At 41.8% G+C, this 5,647-nt stretch overlaps 1 non-coding gene across 1 annotated transcript; it reads left to right on the top strand.

Moving 5' to 3' along the window:
• Nucleotides 1-757: 757 nt before the first annotated feature.
• TRNAR-UCU (transfer RNA arginine (anticodon UCU)) lies at nucleotides 758-830 on the top strand. Its single transcript has one exon. It is a non-coding gene; the product is annotated as a tRNA-Arg (tRNA).
• Nucleotides 831-5,647: the final 4,817 nt, after the last annotated feature.

Here is a 5,647-nt window from a genome sequence, read left to right as displayed (position 1 = left end):
GGGTCTCCTGCATTGGCAGGTGGGTTCTTCACCACTGAGCTAACCAGGGAAGCCCAGTTTAGTTCATAACACCCTATATTTTGAGAACACAGGCATCTTATTCATGGAAAATCACACTGGGAGCACCTGCTGGGTATTTCCTATCACTCATTGGTCCCTGTGGAACACACTGCATGATTACGCAATATTTGACATTTCTATAACTCTTATCCTATTTTCTCTCTCTTACATACTTATTATTCTTTGTACTTTTATAGGACTTTAAAAAAAAATTCTACTCTTCCATTTACATTTTGACTTGAGTCTACAACAGACATTTCTGACTTTTTAATTCCACTAGCTTCAGTGGTGGAATTTCCAGTTGGGTCCTTCTAGGAGAAATTCCCAAAGGTGTCTCTTCTCCTCCACAAACAGTTGAGAGAGTCTTTTATTTTGGAACGGATGGTGAGAAGCTGTTGGTTGGTGGTTGTATCTAGGATCAGGGCAGTGGAGGGAGCTGTTTCCGGTTCAGCCTGCCTCCCTTGACCTCTTTGAAGCATTTGACACTATGACCCACTCCATTTTTCCTGAAGCTTCTCCTTTTGACTTTCATGATGTTATAGATAAATCAGGGGTGCAATGAAGTGGAAAGACTGTGAACTTTTGAGTCATGCAAACGTGGGTTAAAACCCTGACCCTGCACACCAGCTCTGTGGCTTGACCAGGTTACGTAACCTCTCAGACTGCAGTGTCCTTTCTTCAAGGAGAAGAGCAGATTTCCCTTGTGGTCCAGTGGTTAGGACTCTGTGCTTCTACTGCAGGGGACACAGGTTCAATCCCTGGTCAGGGAACTAACATCCTGCATGCCATGGCTCCACCAAAAAAGAAAAGGAAAAAGCAATATTACCACCTTACAGCCTTGAAGTCTCACTTACTTTCAGCTTTATGAAGGGAGGAGCAGAGTTTGCAGCTCTGACCATGGGGCTAGCTAGCACAGTGCCTAGCATAGCGCCTAGCTAGCATAGTGCCTTCATGAGACAGTTACTACTCTGGTTGCTCTCTAATTTCTGTGTGCAGCTAAGAACATCATTCATTCATTCTCCATCGTTTAGTCAGGATTCTCCAGAGAAACAAAACCATATGTACGTGTTTATATACATACACACCGAAACGTTTCTGTGTGTGGATATCCATCTATCCATCTACTTACCTATAGATATTTATTTTAAGGAATTACCTCACTGGATTATTGTGGGGACTGGCGAGTCTGAAATCCATATGGCAGGCCAGTGAGCTGGTTACTCAGGTTATGAGTTGATGTTGCAGTCTTGAGTCTGAATTCTCAATTCAGGGCCGCAGCTTAAAAACTTAGGCAAGATTTCTACGTTGCGTTCTTTTTTTTTTCCTGTTGAAGTATAGTCGATTTACAATGCTGTGTTATTTTCAGGTGCACAGCAAGGTGATTCAGTTATATATATATATATATATATATATTCTTTTAAGATTCTTTTCCATTATAGGTTATTTCAAGAAATTGAATACAGTTCCCTGTGCTATACATTTTTTTAAATTTTTTGAATGTTGAGTTTTACTTTTTTTTTTTTAATTTATTTTTATTTTTACTTTATTTTACTTTACAATTCTGTATTGGTTTTGCTCCCTGTGCTATACAGTAGGTCCTGTTGTTTATCTATTTTATGGATAGTAGTGTGTATCTGTTAATCCCAAACTCCTGATCCTGCCCTCCTCCTTTCCCCTTTGGTGACCAAATATTTGTTCTGTATGTTTCTGAGTCTGCTCCTGTTTTGTAAATAAGTTCATTTTTTTATCTTTTTTTTTTTTTAGATTCCTTATACCAGTAATATCATGTGATACTTGTTTTGACTTGCTTCGTATGATAGTCTCTGGGCCCGTCGATGCTGCTGCAAATGGCATTATTTCATTCATTTTTATGGCTGAGTAATGTTTCACTGTATATGTGCACCACGTCTTCTTTATCCATTCTTCTGTTGATGGGCGCTTAGGTTGCTTTCACATCTTGGCTGTTAAATTAGTGCTGCTGTGAGCATGAGGGTACTTATATCTTTTCGAGTTAGAGCTTCTGTCTTTTCTAGATATATACCTAGGAGTAGGGTTGCTGTATCATAAGGGTAACTCTGTTTTTAGTTTTTTTTTTAAAGGTTAATGAAAAAAAGATGTAATTTTTTCTTTATCTACATTGAAAGTGAAGTCGCTCAGTTGTGTCCAACTCTTTGCGACCCCATGGACTGTAGCCCACCAGGCCCCTCTGTCCATGGGATTCTCCAGGCAAGAATACTGGAGCGGGTTGCCATTTCCTTCTCCATGTTTTTAGTGTTTTAAGGCACTCCCATACTGTTCTCCATAGTGGCTGCACCAATTTACATTCCCACCAACGGTGTAGGAGGATTCCCTTTTCTCCACACCCCCTCCATCATTTGGTATTTGTAGACATTTTGATCATGGCTATTCTGACTGGTGTGAGGCAGTCCCTCATTGAAGTTTTGATTTGCATTTTTCTAATAAGTAGCAATGTTGAGCATCCCTTCATGTACCTGTTGGCCATCTGTATGTCTTTGGAGAAATGTCTGTTTAGGTCTTCTGCATCTATGTTGCATCCTTGGGGGGATTTTTTTTTTTTCCTTGGGAAACAGTCTCTGTGCTTAAGGACTTCCACTGATTACATGAGACCCAGCTACATTATAGAGGGCAATCTGCTTTATTTATCAGTCCAGAGACTGATATTTGACCAAACAATTGGGTGCCATAGCTTAGCCAATTTGACACCTAATGTTTACCATCATATTCCACAGGCGTGGCCATTGAACCTTAGCAACTGGGCTTTAGTCTAATGTTGATGGGGTTAATTGAAGTGGATGTTGTGATGACACAGCTTGGAGGGGCCCTTAGGATCTTTAGAACTCGGGCAGGATCAGTTTTCTGTGCTGGGTATTTCCCTGGGGACTCTCTCAGGATTCTTACTGAGGGGGAGTTTTGTGGAAGGGGCTGTTGTCTGAAAGTGCAGGATGCCCTGTGCCCCTCCCCTCACTTCTGGGCTCGGCTCCCACGGTCAGTCTGTGTGACCCTGGGCAAGTCACGGGGCTCCTGTGGGCCTCCACTTGCCTGCAGAGAGTGACATGTAGACTTGGTGCTGGAAGTTCCTTCCTCACTTTTCAGCACCGAATTTCTCTGCTCCTCTTTTGGTACAAGATTTGTGGAGACTTGTTAGGAATTTACAGGTTGTGATTGCTTTCTATGAAAATGGCTCCTGATTTTCAAATAGCATTAAGACTTGACATCATATGTGTTTATTGATCAGAACACTGAAGCCTTTTTATCATTGTAATGTGATGATGTCATACATTCAGTAAGTATCATAGGTATTTTTTGGATTAAAAATATTTTAAAAAATATGTCTCATTTAAAATACATGCTCATTGTAGAAGCTCCAGGGTAATGATAGGTAGACACACACTCTGCCTTCATTTTCTTGGAGTTTAGCGATCTGTAAAATATGTTGGAAAGAAGCAAGACTTTGGAATAAGACGGATCTGGACTTAAACCTAGGCTTTTCCACCTTCCAGCCATGTGAACTTGATCATAGTATTTAACCTCTGTGAGCCTCAGTGTACTCATCTGTAAAATGGGAGTAATGAGATGTCATGACAGGGTTGTCATGAAATTAAATAAAATGGCCTACGTGAACTGCCTAGCATAAAGCTTGACACAGAGTAAATGTGAAATAATGAGTTCCTTTCTCCTCCTTTGGGTATTTTCTGACATTCTAGGACCCTGAAGTGCCACTAGGAGATCTGAGGCCAGATGCTCACTTTGTGACATGCTAAAGTCTACCTTAAAAAAAAAAACACCAAAAACCCGCATCAGGATGTGGTCACCTTCTGAGCTTGTCAAATGTGAAAAAGGAGGGTTAAGCTGTGTTGCTTTACTTTTATAACAGATAGTCTGTCTTCTAGGAATTGGCCGTTCTTCCATTCTAGGAAGAAGTGATGAATCATTACAAGAAACACTGTTTTCTTTCTCAAGTACCTTATCAATGTGAGTAATTAAAAATAGAACCTTCAGTTGGGAGCAATTTGGGGAGGCATCAGAGTGGAGATTGCCATCCCAGGGTCGGAGTCAACATCTTTGAGTTAGTTCATCCTGGCTTTTAATTCCTGTCACTCTCTCCCCAAGGCCTCAGAAGGCTTGTAGACTGAAAAAAAAAAATTACTCAAAATATAACTTTTATCAAAAGACTACAATCGGTGAAATAAATAATGGTAAATGATGTTCTAACTAAGTGACTAACTAAAAACAGGACTCGTGGATACTGGAGAGAAGCTTTGACTTGCCTGGAAATACTATGGTGCTAGGGCGCTGAGCCAGCTTGCCCTCCCCTCAGGCAGGCTGAGCACAATCCTGACCACTCCAACAGCATCATTTGTGCCCCTCTCTCCAACTGGTTTCATTCGAGCCCTAAATTACTGTCAGTTACCGTTAACCTGTTTCTTTCAACTGTTCTGCTCTTCAAAGAAGATAGATTCTCAGTTATCCTTTCCTTTGATTATGGCTGCAAGGTCACATCATTACATTCTAAATGTGATTGTAATGGGGATTTCCCTGGCAGTCGAGTGGTTAAGACTCTGAGCTTCCGGTTCAAATCCTGGTTGGGGAAGTAAGATCCTCCAAGCCATGAGGCCAAAAAAACAAAACAAAACAAAACAAAAAAAAACCCCAACCCCCAAAGTCATATAATTGTAATGGTCAGTCCCAGATAGCTGCAGTAGCAGTTTGGTGTTACTTGTGCCCTTAGCTCTACATTTTCTTTGGGTTGGTTACTAACCAGCCACCAGTCTCAAGTCCACTTGTGTGTGAAGATGTTTCTTACAAGGGTCGTTGTAACCAAGGGCCAAGTTTTCAGGGGTCTTGGTCTTCTTTTCCAAGGAAGATCTTGCCTTCCTCCTTCACTAGTCTCTGAATCTTTCCCTGCAGTGAGGTGGCTGACGTTTATATGGTAAGAGGAAGAGAGTGAGAAAAGAGAGAAAAAGAGGGCTAAACAGACCTTGGTTGGGTGTTTTTGTACAGCCCACGCCCCATGGCTGGGCTACAAGAGGTAGTTTGTCATCGCCTGGGGCTAAGACCGAGGTAGGCGGGCCCCTAGGAGGGAGTCCTCCGTTCTGCTCATCTGCTCTCTCTCCCTTCGGGTGTGGAGGGCAGGGGTTCCAGTGGTCCAACCTTAGTCCCTGAGCACACAAAAGCTGGGACTGGCCCGAGTCCTGTTCACAAATTCTTGGAGGTTCGCTGCTCACATTCCAGCAGGGTCAGGAAACAGGAAGCCAGACAAAGAAAAGAAGTACAGAGGGAGAAACCTAAAGACACAGAAAAGATATGCTTTCACATCTGGTCTAGAAATTGGCACTCTGTTAACTTCACATGGCTTGGGCAATGGAAACAGAGCAGGCACGTTTTATGTTTGTTTTTTTAATTGATGGATAATTGTTTTACAATATTGTGTTAGTTTCTGCCATCCATCAACATGAATCAGCCATAGGCATATATATGTCCCCTCTCTCTTGACCCTCCCTCCCACCTGCCACCCCATTCCATGAGAAGAATTTTAGATGAAATGTTTTATTTTCATGAAATATAC

Source organism: Ovis aries, chromosome 23 (assembly GCF_016772045.2).
Source record: "Ovis aries strain OAR_USU_Benz2616 breed Rambouillet chromosome 23, ARS-UI_Ramb_v3.0, whole genome shotgun sequence".
Taxonomy (NCBI): Eukaryota; Metazoa; Chordata; class Mammalia; order Artiodactyla; family Bovidae; genus Ovis; species Ovis aries.
The sequence above is the reverse complement of the archived record's forward strand: the minus strand, read 5'-3'. Positions and strand labels throughout refer to the sequence as shown.